The sequence below is a fragment of the Lutra lutra genome, chromosome 2 (genome assembly GCF_902655055.1).
Source record: "Lutra lutra chromosome 2, mLutLut1.2, whole genome shotgun sequence".
Classification (NCBI taxonomy): Eukaryota; Metazoa; Chordata; class Mammalia; order Carnivora; family Mustelidae; genus Lutra; species Lutra lutra.
In genome coordinates this window covers 121,556,392-121,574,499 of record NC_062279.1, presented here as the reverse complement: position 1 = coordinate 121,574,499, position 18,108 = coordinate 121,556,392, and the positions used below count along the sequence as shown (strand labels likewise).

General features: G+C 39.0%; 1 long non-coding RNA gene and 1 pseudogene across 1 annotated transcript; one reads left to right on the top strand and one right to left on the bottom strand.

The window, feature by feature from the left end:
- Positions 1–1,175: 1,175 nt before the first annotated feature.
- LOC125093357 (uncharacterized) lies at positions 1,176–17,156 on the bottom strand. The gene is made up of 3 exons (XR_007125214.1): positions 17,041–17,156; positions 3,102–3,131; positions 1,176–1,533 (listed from the first exon to the last, which is right to left on the bottom strand). It is a non-coding gene; the product is annotated as an uncharacterized LOC125093357 (long non-coding RNA).
- LOC125094487 (uncharacterized) lies at positions 2,145–2,269 on the top strand (annotated as a pseudogene).
- Positions 17,157–18,108: the final 952 nt, after the last annotated feature.

Here is an 18,108-nt window from a genome sequence, read left to right as displayed (position 1 = left end):
CTTCTCCAGAGAAGTGTCCTCATCAGGGAACTGCCCAAAACTATCTGGGAGGTTATCTCTACCCCATCCCAACCAGGGAGCCAATGACTGACTGACACAGGTACAAAAACCTGTCTCCCTTGCCTCAGAGGTGTCAACTTTGTGGTGTCATTCACACTCCAGGGCTCGATGGCAAGTTGAGGTTAGATTTCAACAGAAATCTCATTGTTCTTAGCTTCTTCCTGAGGAATCCTGCTTAACCTCACTTACTTAAAACTTTCTTCTGAGAGCATTCCCCCAATCAATCACTTACAGAAGAATCCCTGCTTTAGGTTCTGCTTTGAGAAAATCTAAGACACTCCCTCAAAAAGTTGTCACTTTGGGAGAATTGGGGGTGGGGGTGGATTCTTGAATGAATGACCAAGTTTAAATTTGAAATAAGAAAGAAACTAACAGAAATGATTGAATTTACTGGAGCCAACATGATTATGTTTTGAGATATCAGGTGACACATGTAGGGGAGGAAAAACTTTTATTCTACCCTCTTAGGTTTCATAACTGGGGGGCCTGTAAATTAAATTTACAACAAATAGATTAACGAAACATAAAACATACAAATTTATTAATTTTTAATTTTACATGCATGGGAACATCACAGAAAGAAATGAATATCCAAAGAAGTGGTAAGATTTGAGCATATATACCATGTTACTAAGGGATGAAGTGGGGCAGACAGGCATTTCTGGGAGAATAAATGACTTCTTAGAAGGGAAGGCAGAAGGCACTTATGGAAACACAGATGACTTTTTTTTTTTTTTTTTACAAGATGAAAGGACACTTAGGAGAACAGATGGGAGATGTGACAGTTTGTGAAAATGTTTGGATATGTTATCAAATTTTCAGCTTCTCTCTGGGAAGAGATTAGATGTATTTGCTCCTGGGGAAATTTATGAAAATGGAATTCTTCTGAGAGGTTCTGCTTTTAGGTAGATAATGGGGTTGAGGAACTCTAATGCCTCTATCTCAAAGTAATTCTATTTGGGGTGGGGGGGTGGTGAGCAACCATGTGTGGGGTAGAGGGAGAGGGAGAGAGAGAGAGACTCTTAAGCAGGCTCTACCCTTAGTGAGGAGCCTGATGCAGAATTCGATTCCATAACCTTCAGGTCATGACCTAAGCCAAAATCAAGATTCAGACGCTTAACTGACTGAGCCACCCAGGCACCCGAGCTCAAAGTAATTCTTATGTCAAAAGGTAAAGACTAAGTTTAGTTATAAAAAAATTTAAAATGTTACATTCCTTCACACTAGAGGTCATGCTATGAAGTATTGACTCTCTTACACCTAGAAGACGCTAACTTTTCTTCTTCACCCGTCAGAGCTCTTCTTGTCCTTCACAGTCCAGATCAGCTGGCACTTCTTTACAGCATCCATTTTATTGGCATGTTTCCAGTGTCCAATCAAAATACAAAGACCAGGAGAGTTGGCCAAAAAACAATACTGAATGTATTCATTCAGTATTCATTCATTCAAACAGAACTGAATGTACTCCTTTGCCTGGGGAGAAAGATCCATGTCACTCAAGAAATGACTTGAATAGGAATTTAGGATTAGGGGTAGGATAAAGCACAAAGGAGGAAAAGTCATCAATGAAGCCTGAGTTCACATCTCTGGTTGGCTCTGACACCAGATTATAGACACTTCTTTCCAGCCAGACATCACCTTGGCCCCATTATGGAAGGGAGGTCCAGTTATCAGAGCTCCCACAGCTCCTATAGTTCCCAGAGAGGTCCAGGGCTGGGTACATCTGGCTTTCTAGCATGTTCAGGGTTGTGTGGTGACCAGACTGCTTTGGCCAAGGTCTTTCTTTAATTGTAGTTAGCAGGGCCTATGCTTACCTTCTTCACCAGACTGGAAGCTTATCAAATGAGCCCCAAGTTCTCACACAATTTTGCTCCCCCTACAAAGCTATTACAGAGTCTGAGTAGGGTTTAAGCAAGCAGCATAACAACTGTTTAGCTGTTTCTTGCATGACACAGCCTCAACAGTGGCTGCTGCATAGTCCCAGAAGGTTGATGTGAAGTGGGATCTCTGTTCTCTCAGATCAGAGGAAGGCTCACTTATCTTTTCTCAATAGTTTATTAACCCTGAAGAAACTATGGGCATTAAGCTTTGTGCAGTGGCAGTATCATAGCCATTGAGGTTTGTCTGAGGCACAATTATTGCTAATTGAAACTATTGGCATTATACTGCCTAAAACACAGAGTGTGCCCTGAGCAATACATTTCAATGGGGTGAAAAGGGGAATGGTAACAACAAGCTCTAGGGGGTGCGGAGTAAGCTAGGGCCCCAAGTACCGCAGGGGAAGAACATACAGCTCACTGTCTCCCGGTCACTAGTTTGGCATCATTGGCTCTTGATCCACAGTAGGGCTGGAATCATCAGCTCGCAGTGTCTATTGTGATGAACCAGAATTTTAGGAACTTTGGCAACAGCAATAGTGAGGAATAAAAGGGTAATTGAAATCTCTTCATGAAATCTCTTTAGATACTGATGAACTGACATGGAGTACAAACCAGCCAGTGAGGTATAAGACAGCTTTTCAGATCACTGAGAAACATTTTAGCCCTTTGGGATAGAAATCTTTATCAAATGTGTGATATGCCTTTTGTCTTTTTCAAAGAAAGTATGCCAAACATATTTAGCTTTTTATATAGTTGCTCAAGAATGCCATTAAGAGGGCAGAGTGAACTCTAGATTGGCCTACAATCTGCACGTTGTCTGCACGTTTGGTTCTGTTTGCTTGTATGTTTGTTCATCTGCTTTTGAGCTTTCCTTTCACTCTTCTTCTACTAGTCTGTCAACCAACCCTTTATAACTGTTCTCAGTGTCCCCACTTGTAACAAATCTCTCTCTGTTTGGTTTTAAATCTTCTAAGAATTTGGACAGGAGGTGATCATAACTGTGAAAATGTAGAACAAGGATTGCCATTACAACAAGAGCTACTTGTCATCACTACCCATCAAGCACTAAAATCTTGGATGTGGTCTTCAGAATTATTCACCAAAGATGCGCTAAGTAGCTCCTACTAATTGATTAGAATTGGCGTGGGAGCGGAAACCTACCTGCCATGGGATGGTAGTAGAAGTCCAGTCCTGCAAGAAATAAGTAGCAGCTCAAAGTTGGGTGATTTGGGGCACCTGGGTGGCTCAGTGGGTTAAAGCCTCTGCTTTCAGCTCAGGTCATGATCCTGGGATCCTGGGATCCTGGGATCGAGCCCCGCATTGGGCTCTCTGCTCAGCAGGGGGCCTGCTTCCTCCTCTCTCTCTGCCTGCCTCTCTGCCTATCTCTGTCTGTGAAATAAATAAATAGAATCTTAAAAAAAAAAAAAAACTTGGGTGATTTGATGAGAGTATAATATTCTATTTACAGAAGTCAGAGTAGGGTTTAAGGAAGCAGCAATGTCCATATCCCAGAGTTACTAACAGTGGGAATGAATACAAATTCGAGGTCTGAAGGAGAGGGGGCAGTTAGTTTCTAGAACCTAGATCTAAGTGCTGGCAGGAGTTATGGTCTGGGTGGAAGGCTGCCGCTAACTTACAAAGACCCTTCTGGGAGAGAGATGTGAGAATAAGTCCTTGACCTCCCTCATTCTCCTCATATACTCCAGTGTCCTTTCAGTTCTTCCAGTGGCTAAACCCAAGTAGGAGGCAAGATAAATTCCTTTGATGCAGTCCATACCAATCTGCCTCCCAGGGCACACAGGAGGAGGGAGAAGGTATGCAGGGGCACTAGATAACTTCTGGCATAGAGAGGAAATGTACTTTCTAGGATACTGAGAACCAGAAGCAGAGCTGTTATCTGGGGCTCCTGGGCACTGATTGTACACTGATGTGTCCTGTTGATGCTAAGTTTGATGAAGGAACCAGGAAAACCTGGTATTTATGAGTCTTTCATTGAATGTAATGACATACGGTGTTAGTGCAGTTCTAGCATGGCAAGTTCTAGCAGGTATGAAAGGACAGGATTGTAGGGGCTCCTGGATGGCTTGGTCTTAAGCCTCTGCCTTCAGCTCAGGTCATGACTCTGGGGTCCTGGGATCCAGCCCTGCATTGGGCTCCCTGCTCAGAGGGGAGTCTGACTCTCCCTCTCCCTCTGCCCCTTCCCCCAACTTGTGCTCTATCCCTCCCAAATAAATAAAATCTTAAGAAAAAAAAAAAAGAATTATAGCCAGAATGATGCTTCTAGGTGGAAAAACCCTACCTTGCAGGGACAGTGTCAGCTTCATCCCCTTGCTCTTATCCCACCTCTCTTATCCTAGAGATTCTGGCCTCAAAGAAAGCTATGTCGAAATATACTACATCTGTTTCTGCTCTCTGGCAATGTTTAGCTCATTAAATGGGAATTTAATTTATTTGACCTTTTATTAAGTGTATATGTGGGTGTAGTTTCCTGTTGCCAGGCTAGAGCTCAGGAGAAACATTTCTTCACCTCTCTGATCTAGACTAGAATGAGTTTAATTCTATTTTGTAAAAGAATCCATTTTCTTTTATGTAAAATCCAAGAAATTAATTGAATAGGTATAATGACATTGACTTTGACTGTTCAGACTATTTTTGTTCTTAGCTCTTCATCGTATTCCAGATAGAACACGTTGCTGGAGAGCCAGGTTCCAGATAAGCCCTCCGTCTCAGAGCTCTCTACGTGTGTTTCCCCCTTTTCTGTTGGCTCTCTCCCCTGGTCTTACAGCAGACTTTTGGCTCCACTATTATAAAATGTTTTTCCCCATCCCATTTCTTTCCTTTCCTTCACCCCTGACCTTTTCAAAGACTCATCTACACCTGCAAGCCACTTCCTGACCCTCTTCCCTATACCACTATTAATTGGACTATTCCTTCTCACACTTGGCTGAAAAATAGATATCAGTGATTAGATTTTTTTGGCCCTCCTTGGGTATAGGGTAATACACACCATCTTGTAGCGTTCTTGTCTTTGGATTTCCTCTCTCATCCTTTTCCTCTTCTCCCGGCCACTCCTTCTCTGTTTCCCTTATTACTGCCTGTTCCTTTTCCTGTTCTCCAACTACAGCAGTATTTCTCAGGTTCCTTTCCCCAGCTCCTCCACCAAGCATTCACACTCTTTCTTGCATTTTTAGTTCCCTTTCCGTACTTTTTTCCTCAAATAACATCCACTCCCTTTGCTTTGGTTACCACTGCTCTGAGTGTGAGTCCTGGCTTTCTAAACCTAGCTTATCTCTGGATGCAAGCCCTCTCATCCCCACTAACCTGCTAGATATATCCACCTCCATAAGCGTCCAGCACAAACTAAACCAGTCCAAGGCACACTCATTGTGCCTCCTTGCGGATGATTACTTCTTGACGATCCTGGCCCAACACATCAGATTTTTCTTTGTTTCACGGCTCTCTAGAAGCTTGTTTGTCTGCCACCCCTGCTTCTTCAAGTACTGTCCCATCCTAGCTTCACAGCCATGGTCTTCTAGGATTCTACTTTCTCTGGCCTCAGTGGATTGGCTGCAGGGTAGATGCACAGTGTGCTTCCAATGAGCAATAGCACACAATGGTAAATGCTCAACTCTGGTGTCAAATGTCAGAGTTTCCATCACGGGGATACTGTACTCTAGCTAGGTTGCATGGGTTTTTCTAATTCTAAAGTTAGTACGGTAAGAGTACCTACTTCACTGAACTTTTATGAATATTAAATGAGATAATACATGCAAATTGCTTAGCAAGTGCCTGGTATACAGGAAGCATCTAAAAATTTTACAGTTATATCCTGGGACGTTTGGATTCGATAAGACAGCAATGTCTGTCAGTTCTTCTCAGTGTCGTCTCAGACATAAACCTCTGGGGATATTAGTGCCACATTTGCCATGTGGAAAAAGCTCTTCTGGAAAAGGAAAGATTGGTGTTAGCCTGCAGGGTAGACAGGAAATGAGAGACATGGTGGCATTTGGCCCCTTGCCTCTACTTGGCTCTCATTGCTCCCAGGGCTGGATTTTGTGAACTCTGCCTAAGCTAGTTCAATTTAACCTTCTGTTACCTGACTGTCACAAGAGTAACTAACACCTTTAGCTCCCAAGTTGTTCTGATTACCATGTCCTAAAGATTTTGCTTCTGAAGTATCTCTGGCTTTGTGTTTTCTCATTCACTTCCACCGCCTCCTTTGTTTTTCTGGGCAATGCAAGTACCTGCTCGTCAATCTCTGTAGCTACAGTCTAACCTAGAGTCTCGTTTAAAAATAATTTTTTTGAACTGCTACTTGAACATGTCATGTTCTTCCTCCAGAACCTCCACGGAATCCGCACTGTGTTCTAAATAAAGGACCATTTTCTACCGGTGGTTTCATTTCCGTTCTCAGCCTTCTCCCCACCCGCCTGCCACGCCAGCTACTCTCCACTTTACACACTGCAGTGAGACAGAATGACTGGTTCCTAATTCCTCTACATGGGGCTGTCTCTGTGCCCTTACTGATGCTGCTGGTTTTACATCATTCCTCTCAGCTTTTCTGCCATCATTTCTGTAAAAATCTCACCATCCTGCAAAGCCCATACTTTTACTTCAAGTAAGACTTCTGGTTTCCTCAAGCAAAATGAACTCCTTGATCTCCTATACCATCGAGTTCTCATGAATGGTGCTTATTTGACTCCATTTTCTATTATAAGTGTATGTGTGCTTAATTCATTTCTTCCACTGGACAGTAAGTTCTCAAAGGACCAGTGTCTTAGTTAACTTGATAGCCCCCAAAGTGACTACTACTACACAGAGGGCTTTCAAAATACATTTGTTGGAGATAACTGAATTGAGAGAAAAAACATTCTCATGCTGCTTCTCCAGCACATATGCTAAAACTGGAACATTAAGTTGTAGCTACACTTGTGGTGAGCTCAGCACTGAATATGTGTGTGTGAGCGTGTGTGTGTGTATGTGTGTAAAGAAGGAAAGAGAGAGAGGAGGAGAGACATATTTAAAGAACTGAATTAATTTCCGCACCACAAATGAATTCAAGATGCATTTCATTTAGCCAGTGATGCCCATTTTGCCTTGTATTGCTATTTTTGTTTGTCACTATGACAAACTGATTTAGTACATTTTTATTTTTGTTCATATTCTATTTAATTTTCCTCAGTGTTTCTATGTGTTTTACTTTTATGAAGTGTTATATTATAATTCAATTCAAATATTATAATTTCAATTATTTAAAGAAATAATCCCAAACATACTTTTTATCTTATTACATATAGTTCTTAATAATGTAAGTAAAGAAAGGCAAATTGTGTTTTAGTCAAAATCAATAAAAAGCTTCAAACCAAATGTTTCCTATTAGCTTAAATGATAGCATACTTAATTTAATGCAGCAAGTAATAACTAGAAATGTAGGGGTTTTAATGTAATATATGCAATACTTATTTTTTTTTTAAAGATTTTATTTATTCATTTGACAGAGAGAAATCACAAGTAGGCAGAGAGGCAGGCAGAGAGAGAGGAGGAAGCAGGCTCCCTGCTGAGCAGAAAGCCCGACGTGGGGCTCGAACCCAGGACCTGGGATCATGACCTGAGCCGAAGGCAGCGGCTTAACCCACTGAGCCACCCAGGCGCCCCAATACTTATTTTTTTTAATATTTTATTTTTTTAAAAAATCCTTCCATTTCTCCTCTGTAACATATTTCAGAATAAACTGATCTCTTAAATGAGAAATTAAAAATGTAAGAAAGCATTCTTTATTCTGGAGAAATCTATAATATTATTAAAAATTAATTACCCACATTTTGCCTTGGTGGCTCAGGCAGTTAAATATCCTACTCTTGGTTTGGCTCAGGTCATGATCCGAATCGTGAGATAGAGCCCGCATCAGGCTCCACACTGAGGTGAAGCCAGCTTGAGTCTCTCTCTCTTTCTCCCTCTCCTCTGTCCCTCCCCTCCTGCGCATGTACTCTCTCAAGAAAAAAAAAATTGCCCACAAAAATAAAATATTTTGCTTAAAATATATAGGTAATATGAACTTTTCATCTTTATTCAAACATTAATGGTGATTTTCAAGAGGAAAAACTTTTGCCTAACAGAAGTATTAAGGAGATTGGCGTGAGTTACTACCAGAAATTTTGACTATCAAAATACACAATATTAACCTGTGAAAATGTGTGCATATTTTATTTTATTGAAGTTTGTCATCTGAAAGTTTTTACCACATTTCTCCTTAAGTACCTCCCTCTTTAATGCCCACCCAAGGCAGGGGATAGAGTAAAAAGCAAGGAACTGGAAAGTAAGTAGAATCATTTGGAAGATGGGCTCTATGATTACCACAATTTCAATTTTAGGTATACTCATTCCAGATGGATTAGAGAACCAGCAAGCAATAAAGAAAAAGTAGTTTAAAAGAATCTGAGCCATTAAATAATGTCTATACTTGAGGGAACAAAACTTTTCTCCTGCTCTCTTAGGGTCTCCAGCTGGGCCTGAGAAGTAAGTTGAAATAAAAAAGATTAAGAGGAGAAAAGCATACAAATTTTATTTTTCATGTACATAGGAGACTTCACAAGAAAATGACGACCCAAGGAAGTGGCTAGACCTAACTGTTATATACTAGGTTGGACAAAAAGAGACGATTGTGGAAAAGTAACTAAAACCTATGGAGAGACTAAAGGAAGATTAGAGCTTTTTTAAAATAAGGTTCATTTGTACAGTTTTCTCTTAGCCTCCACTCCCCATCTCTGATGATGAGAATGTTCCTTTCCTCCTGGTCCTGGAAGGGCACCTTTCATGGGGGAGTATTATCTCCTGCTCTCAGGAAAGAATGGGGGGAATCAGAGTGCCCTTCTTGCATATGCTGCATTTCAAGTGCCTTTAGCTAGAAATAATCCTATGCCCAAGTAGCATATTTTGGCAAGGCATATTCTACCATTCTTCAACTCAACGTGGATTCTAAGGTAAGTTCATTCTGATGGATTTTTAAAGATGAAGAGAACAAGATGACCAAGCTGTAGGAAAAAAGGACCTTCAGAAGAAGGGATATGGTAAAGAACATAGAACATTTTTAAAAAGATTTTTTTTTAAGATTTTTAAAAAGATTTTATTTATTTATTTATATATTTGAAAGACAGAGAGACTGAGAGAGAGAGAGAGAGAACGCAAGCAGGGCAGAGGGAAAGGGAAAAGCAGACTCCCCGCTGAGCAGAGCCCAATACTGGGCTCAATCCCAGGATCCTGGGATCATGACCTGAGCTGAAGCCAGACACTTAACTTACTGAGACACCCAGGGCCCCTGTAGAACATTCTTTTATTGGCATTGGTTCTTCCATGCTTATGTCATCCAGATGAGCAAAAACTGAATGAAGACAAACTAAGGGCTAGTAACTAACAGTGAAGCAGGTCTGTTTTCTGCACATGTCTCTGTTCTGGTTAGTATACTCTGACCTGAGAGCTCCTCATAATTATCCATCCTAGAGACATGAACCATACGAACTCCCAAATTCTATTTTTTCTTTGTAATGCATTGATTTTTTAAAGAATGGGTTTATTTCTCTCTCTCTCTTATTTTTACTTAGGCTAATTATAAAAATTTAGATTATGACATAATAATAAACACTAATCATTAGGGGAAGCAGCATGGGAGCAAGCTAGAGCCCCCATCTCTTATGAAATTCCTTTTTTTTGGTAAGCTAGAAAAAAAATTAATAAGCAGGGCCTCCTGAATGGCTCAGTTGGTTAAATGTTTGCCTTCAGCTCAGGTCATGATTCCAAGGTCCTGGGATCGAGTCCTGTGTCAGGCTCCCTTCTTCTTTCTCTCCTGCTGCTTGTTCTCTCTGTCTCTCTCTGTCAAAAAATAAATAAATAAAATCTTTAAAAAAATAATAAGTATGTAGATAACTGGAAGTGGGCTACATTTTAGGTTTTAGTTTTTCCTTTTTGCATGTTTAATATACAAAATATATGCTCACTATAGTACTGGTCTGAGCAGAACTCCCTAGGAATGGGATACAGGCCAAACACAGACCGTACTCCCTGTGTCTATAGGCACCTGACAATTTTTTCTTGTTTTCTCTGTCTTCTTTTGTACACATTTGGTTTCCCAAAGGAGATCATTGTTTATAAAGACCAGGAAAAGAAATAACTTATTATAACCATTGATTTCTTTACCCTAAATACCTTTGGAACAATTTGAATTACCCTAAAGTATAAGATGAGATTTCTGAGGGATGCATACCATGATGTGAAATTTTACTTCCATGAAAATTTTAATCAGAACAAAAGCAGCTGGTTAATCACTGAAAACTGAGGAGAAAAACTAATATTTAGAAAATGAGCTCTTTACTGACCCAAACAAATGGAAAGACATTCCATGTTCATGGATTGGAAGAAAAAATATTGTTAAAATGTTAACAAATATTATTGAAATATACTACCCAAAGCAATCTACAGATTCAATGCAATCCCTATCAAAATAACAATAGCATTTTTCACAGAGCTAAAATAATCCTAAAATTTGTATAGAGCCACAAAAAACCCCAAATAGCCAAAGCAGTTTTGAAAAAGAAAAAAACAAAAAAACAAAACAAAAAAAAACTGAAAATATCAGAATTCCAGACTTTAAGTTGTATTACCAAGCTATAGTATTTGGGTGTCTGGGTGCTCAGTTGGTCAAGCGTCTACCTTTGGCTCAGATCATGATCTCAGGGTCCTGGGATAGATCCCCACATTGGGCTCCCTGATCAGCAGGGAGCCTGCTTCTCTTTCTCCCTCTGCCTGCCACGCCTCCTGTTTGTGTTCTCTCTCTCTTTCTGTCAAATAAGTAAATAAAAATCTTTAAAAAACAAAACCCCCGAAAAACAAAGCTATAGTATTCAAAACAGTATGGTACTGGCACAAAAATAGATGCATAGATCAAGGGAACAGAATAGAAACCCAGAAATGAACCCACAGTTATATAGTCAATTAATCTTCAACAAAGCAGAAAAGAATATCCAATGGGAAAAAGACAGTCTCTTCAATAAATGATGTTGGGAAACTGGAGAGCTATGTGCAAAGGAATGAAACTGGACCATTTTCTTAAACCATGCACAAAAATAATCTCAAAAGGGATTAAGGACCTCAATGTGAGACCTGAAACCCTAAAGATCCTGGAAGAGAGCACAGGCAGTAATTTCTCTGACATCAACCATAGCAACTAACTAACTTTCTTTCTTTCTTTCTTCTTTCTTTCCTTCTGTCTTTCTTTTTCTTTCCTTTTCCCTTTCTTTCTTTCTTTTTCTCTTTCTTTCTTTCAAGATTTTGTTTATTTATTTGACAGAGAAAGCAAGCAAGCAAGCAAGCAAGCACAAGCAGGGGGAGAGGGAAGAGGAATAGGCTCCCAGCTGAGCAGGAGCCTGATGTGGGGCTCAATCCCAGGACCTTGTGATCACAACCTGAACCCAAGGCAGACATTTAACCAAGTGAGCTGCTCAGATACCCTGCAACTTCTTTCTTGATATGTCTCCTGAGGCAAGGGACACAAACATAAAAATAAACTATTGGGACCATATCAAAATATCTTCTATATAGCAAGTGATTCATCAACAAAACTAAAAGACAACCTACTTAATAGAAGATATTTGCAAATGACATATCTGATAAAGGGTTAGTATCCAAAATATATAAAGAACGTATACAAATCAACACAAAATCCACAATTAACCCAATTAAAAATGGGCAGAAGACATGAAGAGACATTTCTCCAAAGGAGACATACAGCTGGCAAACAGACACATGAAAAGATGCTCAATCAACATCACTCATCATCAGGGAAATGCAAATGAAAACTACAATGAAATATCACCTTACACCTTTCAAAATGGCTAAAATCAAGAAGACAAGAAACAAAAAGTTGTTGGCAAGGATGTGGAGAAAAAGAAACCTTCTTGCACTGTTGGGGGGAAAAAATTAAAAATGGAACTGATCTATGATCTAGTAATTGCATTTCTGGGTATTTACCCAAAGAATACAAAAACACTAATTTGAAGGGATATATGCAGTATGTTTAGTGCAGCATTATTTACAATAGCCAAACGATGGAAGCAGCCCAAGTGTTCCCCGATAACGAATGGATAAAGAAGATGTAGTGTGTGTGTGTGTGTGTGTGTGTGTGTGTGTGAGATTTCACTTATATTCACTTATATGTGGGACTTTAAGAAACAAAGCAAATGAACAAAGAAAAAAAGAGACTTTTTTTTTGAGGGTCTTAGCTATAGAAAACAAACTGATGGTTACCAGAGGGGAGGTGGGTGAGAGGATGAGTGAAATAGGTGAAGGGAATCAAGAGTACATTTAGGATCATTGAGTAATCTATGGAATTGTTGAATTGCTATATTGTAAACCTGAAACTAATATAACATTGTATCTAAACCTCACTAGAATTGAAATAAATTTAAAAACTAAAATTAAAAAAAGAAAATGAGATCTTTAGATCATGTTTTCTGATCTTTTTAAATATACCAGCCTTGACTGGAAGTAAAAATTTGCAGTGGAGTACTTTTGTTAATTTCCAAGAAAGACAAAACCAAAGGTTTAAATATTTTCAACCTAACTGAATAACATTATAATTCCAATATAATAGTTTTGATTTTTGATTATTCAGAAAGTAATAATGGGATAAAAGAGAAAAATAAAAACAAAAGGAGAAAATGTACATATCACAAAGTGATTTGGTACGATGTTTATGTTTGTAGGATTCCTTTTATATTTTAAAGCACTTTCATATATAGTGTCTTTCTGATCTTTACAACAATCCTATCACTAGAAAGAGTTTCAGACACGGAGCCCAGAAGAATAACCTGTTTATCCTTGTACTTGAGCAACAGGAAACAAAATTAGCTGGAAAACAATATATTTAATAAGATGCTCATTTAGTGACAGGGTTTTGTTGTATTTTGTTTTGTCTTTTACTTGGGAAAATGTACACTACAAAACTTAAGCTGGAACAGAACAGGTTGGCTAAGGGACTGGTAATGGAAGACTTCGTTTGCTCTAAAAGCAGGAGCTGGCATTGGTGTATGTTCCAATAGTAGCCTCATAAAAATGCTGCTTGTTTTCCAACATATAAAACTGCTTTTAAATCCCATGTTCCCTTAAGCTGTTTATATTATAACTTCATCAAAGTCAAGAAACTTCTGAGCTTGAAAAGAATCTATTTCTTTTTTTAAAACTTTACTTCCTTTTTTCTTCTTTAAACACCTTGAGAAACTTCTCACAATATTTGCTATAGATGTGGAGAAAAGAAAAATGCAGGTTTCTCCTTTTTTTTTTTTAAGAATTTATTTATTTGAGAGAGAGAACGAGAGAGAGCATGAGAGGAGAGAAGGTCAGAGGGAGAAGCAGACTCCCCATGGAGCTGGGAGCTCAATGTAGGACTCGATCCTGGGACTCTGGGATCATGACCTGAGCTGAAGGCAGTCGCTTAACCAACTGAGCCACCCAGGCACCGCAGGCTTCTCCTTTTTAAAAAATTCATAATGAGTACTGAATATTAATTTTCTTCGAATTCCCTGTGCATACATGAAAGTCTTAATGAAATTGGAAATTATCATATGGTAATTTTTGGACAGAGTATATAAGATTAATGTGCCCCTTAGAGGGGAAAAAAAAAAACCCAAAACACTGAAATTCCAAGTATTGTTACTGCTATTAAGAAATCAGATGTCTCTGCTGCACAAGCAGAAATACCATAGAAAGAAGGAGCATTCAACACCTTGAGGTTAGCAAGAAAAATTGATGACAGATTGTTGTTGGTGACTTTCTTGCATATTTATTTTCAAAAAATGGTAGGAAAAAAGAACAGAGAATTGAATTGAAGTTGAAGTTGAAGAGATACTGAATAGTCTTGATAGACAATTTGACAGCATAATATCTTGTCAATTAAGAAATTCAGAATCCCTCCAGTCAGAACGGCTAAGATTAACAACTCAGAAAACAACAGATGCTGGTGAGGATGCAGAGAAAGGGAAACCCTCTTACACTGCTAGTGGGAATGCAAACTGGTACAACCACTCTGGAAAACAGATGGAGGTCCCTCAAAAAATTAAAAATAGAGCTACCCTATGACCCAGCAAGTGCACTGCTAGGTATTTATCCAAAGGATACAAACATAGTGATTCAAAGGGACCCCTGCACCCCAGTGTTTATAGCAGCAATGTCCACAATAGCCAAACTATGGAAAGAGCCCAGGTGTGTATCAACAGATGAATGGATAAAGAAGATGAGATACATATATATATAACAGAATACTACTCACTACGATAGACTACATAACTTCAAAAAGAACAAAATCTTGTCATTTGCAATAATATGGATGGAACTAGGGGGTAGTATGCTAAGTGAAATAAGTCAGAGAAAGAAAAACACCATATGATTTCACTCATATGTGGAATTCAAGAAACAAAACTGATGAACATAGGGGAAGGGAAGGAAAAATAAAATAAGATGGAAACAGGGAAGGAGGCAAACCATAAGAGACTCTACTATAGGAAACTGAGGGTTGCTGGGGAGGAGGTGGTGGTGGGAAGGGTAACTGGTGATGGGCATTAAGGAGGGCACTTGATGGAATGAGCACTGGGTGTTCTATGCAACTGATGAATCTCTAAATTCTATCTCTAAAGCTAGCAATAGACTATATGTTAACTAAACTGAATTTAAATAAAAAATAAAAAAAGAAGAAATTCAACATGCCAGCATTATATTTTGGGTGAAATCTTTTTAATGAAGTGCTAAACACTGCCACTTGTTTCCCAGTAGACACCACATTTGGATCTGTCTGTCATCAGGTCGGATTTCTTCTCTTGTGTACACGAATGCACCAGAATGTTTTACTCTGAGTCAGACATTAGAGCAAGCCATCCAGCCCGTTTGTATAGAAATATGTGGTGGGTACATTGTTTAGATATATTCTATTTTCCTCCATTATTTACTTAATTAAAGTCTTAAAATATTTTGCAAATCTATAAACAGGAAATCCGATGTGTAATGCCTTCTTCTAGCCTCTGTCTTCTTGTAATAGTATACTTCAAAAGTAATTCCTGTTAATCGGATGGCTAAATAAGAACCAGATTCCAGAATTGAAAAAATGAAACACAAGATTAACTCATTAGGTTGAAATACTAAGGAAACTAGGCCAAGTAGAGGATAATTTCCTGTCCATGGCCTTTTGTAAATTTCTGATCTTTAGGCAATACACAGAGGCAGACATGCATGTAAAGAACCTACTGGAAAAAGTTAAAAAGAAAAACCTTTCTCTTTTATACCTACATTATATAGAAGACCCATAACATTACTTGCACTAAATTATAAGCAGTGGAATCTTCCATTTTTTCAACATGTCTGGCCATGTTTGGTGATTGGATTTGTTTCAAACCAAGCTCCCTGTGGGCTCCTGATAATCTAATGGTGGGAGAAGGTGGGTGGAGATTGTTGATAAAACTGTAGGCACACTTTTAAGTTATAGCTGGGATCTCCATTCCACACAGATACGTACAAGCTCTTATTACACCTACATTTATTACAACTACATCTTGTCATATCTGTATTCTTAGTGTATGCCCACATATAGGAGTTATTGTATCTGACTGAACAAGCCGAATTTGTTAATTCTCCTACCATCTTTTTTTTTTTTAAGATTTTATTTATTTATTTGAGAGAGAATGAGTGAGAGAGAGCATGAGAGAGGAGAAGGTCAGAGGGAGAAGCAGACTCCCCAAGATGCTGGGAGCCTGATGTGGGACTCGATCCTGGAAGTCTGGGATCATGACCTGAGCCAAAGGCAGTCCCTCAACCAACTGAGCCACCAAGGCTCCCTCTCCTATCATCTTAACTCTTTTTTTTTTTTAAGATTTATTTTTTTATTTAACAGAGAGAGAGAGAGAGATCACAAGTAGGCAGAGAGGCAGGCAGAGAGAGGGGGGAAGGCAGGCTCCCGCCGAGCAGAGAGCCGGATGTGGGGCTTGATCCCCGGACCCTGAGATCATGACCTGAGCCAAAGGCAGAGGCTTTAACCACTGAGCCACTCAGGCACCCCTACCATCTTAACTCTTAAGGTGATCTAGGCTCTTGATCGAGATCTAGACTCTTGAGAGGAAATGATGCTCTTAAGATTTTTTATAACTGCTTATTCTTTATTTTTAAGATTTTATTTCTTTGAGAGAGAGAGAGAGCATAACTGCTTATTCTTAATAATTTTAAATGTTGTATATAAGCCTTAATGTCTTACTAAGTGGTAACCCATTGTCATGAAAAGAGTAAATGTCACTAGAAGACTTAAGATATGAGGAATATATAAATAAAATCTTAAAAAAAAAAAAAAAAAGGGACGCCTGGGTGGCTCAGTTGGTTAAGCAGCTGCCTTCGGCTCAGGTCATGATCCCAGCGTCCTGGGATCGAGTCCCGCATCGGGCTCCTTGCTCGTCAGGGAACCTGCTTCTCCCTCTGTCTCTGCCTGCCATTCTGTCTGCCTGTGCTCGCTCTCTCTCCCTCTCTCTCTGACAAATAAATAAATAAAATCTTAAAAAAAAAAAAAGATATGAGGAATATAGCTATTCAAACCATGCTCTGGTGAAAAGCTTAAGTTTCAAACAGACCTCAATTATCTTTGTCCCTCATCATTAACATGGTAAATATTTAGTGTGTGTGTGTGTGTATAATAGTACAAATATTATAAATGTATTGATAAATAGTATACTATACCACTATATAAATTATATTAAAGTATTATAAAAATTGCATTATAGTATAGGAATTGCAAGCAGGGAAAGGTTATTTATTGAATTGCTTTGGGTCTGAAATATCTCTGAAATTTGGGGGTTTGGAAATGCTGCAATTGCTATCATAAGGCCCACCTTCATAAATTTGCTATATTGCTTGCTATAGACTAAATGTTTGTCTCCCCACAATTCATATGAGAAACCCTAATCCCCGGTGTGATGGTAATAGGAGCTGAGGCCTTTAGGATGTGGTAAGGTCTATGAGGATGAAGTCCCCAAGAATGAATGGCATTAATGACCTTTGAAGAAAAACCCCAGAGACATACCTTGCCACTTCTGCTGGGTGAGGACACAGGGAGAAGACGGCAGTCTAAGAACCAGGAAGCAAGCTCTCACCAGACACTGAATCTGCTGGCTCCTTGATCTTGGCCTTCCCAGCCTCCAGAACGGTGAGAAATATATTTCTGTCATTTATATGGCCACCTAGTTTATAGTATTCCATTATAGTAGCCTGAACTAAGACATGCTGGTATTGTTTAACTGAAAGATGAAGATAAGAACAATAATCCTTGCCGAGAGGACTGGGATGTCCAGGCAAGAGTTTTCATGCTGACATGACAATTAGAAGAGCAGCAACAAGGTTTAACTATACACAAAAATGTAGGAGCCAGAACCCAATGGCTTAGGTGTCTGACAGCAGGTTGGAGAGACAAGGAATCCTGACCACAGTGAAGCCCAAACACTGCACTTGGAGGGAATGATATTATAGGCCCTATAGATTTCTCACAAAAACAAGGTTTCTTACAAAACTTGTTAATAAGAATGAGTTAGGGTGAATGGTTTCAGACATTTGCTTAGTGTTTTATACCCCTTCTTTAATTTATAGCTACCTTTTTGTAAATTACAAAAGCACTACTTTATTATAAAAATCCAAATGATTCAGACATGTTAATATAGAAAATAAAAATAAAAATTTCCAATAGTCTCTTTCTCCAGATATTAACTGACTGCTGCTTATCTTCCCATGAGATTGCAGATTGGGGAGCCAAACTACTTGGGTGCAAATTTTAGCTGTGTCACTCACTGGCTGTGTGACTGTGAGGCAAGGACCTCTCAGTATCTTGGAGTCCCATCTGTACAGGGATGGGATTCCATCCCTCATAGAGTTGTGAGGATTAACAACAGCATACACAGAGCACTTAGAATAGTGCCTGGTACATAGCAAGTGTGGTTTTTGTTGATGATGATGATTATACAATTACATATAAGTAGATATTTATACATAAAAATACAAGGTAATTCATATTTATAGCTCCATCTTTATAATATTAGAATCATAGTATATATACTTAAGCGATACTGATCGTAGGTTGAAACTTTGTGATAAGGCCTCC